The sequence below is a fragment of the Chrysochloris asiatica genome, unplaced genomic scaffold (assembly GCF_000296735.1).
Source record: "Chrysochloris asiatica unplaced genomic scaffold, ChrAsi1.0 scaffold00145, whole genome shotgun sequence".
In the NCBI taxonomy this organism is placed as follows: Eukaryota; Metazoa; Chordata; class Mammalia; order Afrosoricida; family Chrysochloridae; genus Chrysochloris; species Chrysochloris asiatica.
The window spans coordinates 8,310,907-8,312,727 of NW_006408663.1; the positions used below are offsets into that span (position 1 = coordinate 8,310,907).

General features: G+C 33.2%; 1 pseudogene; it reads right to left on the bottom strand.

Annotated features, from left to right (window-relative positions):
• Positions 1-677: 677 nt before the first annotated feature.
• Positions 678-1,440, bottom strand: LOC102814250 (annotated as a pseudogene).
• Positions 1,441-1,821: the final 381 nt, after the last annotated feature.

Here is a 1,821-nt window from a genome sequence, read left to right on the forward strand (position 1 = left end):
TTTTTTTTTTAAAGTATAGTTTAGCTATTCTTCTTGTTTCATCTTTGGACACTACTTACTTTAACAAACATGAAAGCCCCTAATGTAATCTTGATATCCAAATATAAAAACCCCTAATGTAATCTTGATATCCATCAAGAAGACAGCCACTCAATGTATCATTTTCCACAAAAGGATATTGTTTTATTTTCATTGATGTAGATGAAGAACCTCAGAAAATGCAGCAAGAAATTTTAAGGGATGGAAAAAAAATTATAAAATGAGCACAGAATCCTAGATAATAAACAAAAATTCTGTATCATCACACATATCAAAACACATCCACACATTTTTTAATATTCTAAAAAAAAATCCTTGCTTCATTATTTGAAGTGAATATCTAAATACAACAGCTTACCAATATCTTTATCATCTTAGCAAGGAGACAAGAAGAAAAAAATTAAAAATTACATTAAAAAAAGCAAAGTTCCTCTTCCCTAAACATTATTTTTTCTGCAGCAGAATTCAAAGGACAGAAAGGAAACTTTTATCAACAAAATCAGTCTTCATCATTATTTTTATTAAAGTCATTTTCATCGCAGTGTTTCCTGGAGCTGACAGACATTGGAGCTTTTTGCCAATAATCCTTCCACTCCGTTGGTCAAATCACTGGCATAAAACCATGCAACATTTGAAATTTAGCCTGATGGTGATACAAATACACTGCTCATTGATTCTTGAGCCATTTTTGTTACATAAGGTATAGAATTTAAAATACCAAACTTCTTGCCATGTTAAGGTCTTTTGTTGGACAGTTTCCTGATTCTAGTGCACAAATATTTTCTATTTCCTATAAAACTTCCATATCACCAGGGATTTCAAACATATTGCCAAGATTAAACATATGCTCAAAATTATAATTAGAAGTACTGTAATCCATCACTGTCTTCTTTTAGTGTTCACAATGATAAACAGTAGATGGAAGACAGGAACGGAAAGAAATGATTGATTGGCTTGTTGCTCTGCTTGACGATTTCTCTGCATTAGATAGGTGAAGGCTCTTTTTTGTAGAATAAGTACTTCATGTTGTTATTGTTTAGTTTTAGTCTTTTAATTCCTCTCTATCTTCCAACCTCTAAATTCTGACATTTGTGAGGCGAGTCAGGAGGCAGACCAACATATTTATTTTATTTCTTCTCCTTAGAGATAGGACTATGGAGATATTTAACGCATTATAAAATCATAAATTTTTTACTGTTTACAAGCTAATTCATTTGTAAAATAAGGTTATAAATAGCACTGAACTCAATAGTCAATTTATCTGCCATTTTGTTATATGAAATGGTTCCTTTCCTTTGCACATTCTCACAAACTTTCATTGAAAAATGCCTCAGACCTATTCCATATTCTTTCCTCTTCTGTTCTAGTATCAAGAAAACCAAAGTGGGGAGTCTGAAACATGGTTCTCTGATACAATGTGTGTAAGAGTTTGTGGACTTTATACCAGGATAGTATTGGATGTGTTTCTCTGCTACTCATAAGGTTTTCAGTGACTAATGATTGCATTAGGCAAATACGTCAGACGACATATTACATTAGGCAAATCTGCTGCACAGAAACTTTTTAAAGTGTTGAAGAGCAAAGATGCTCTCAGCTTGAGGACTAAGGTGTGCCTGACCCAAGACATGGTATTTTCAATAACCTCATATGGATGCGAAAGTTGGACAGTGAATAAGGAAGATCATAGAATTGATGACTTTGAGCTATGGTGTTGGAGGAGAATACTAAAAGTGCCATGGATTGCCCAAAGAACCCATAGATCTGTTTTGGAAGAAGTGCAGC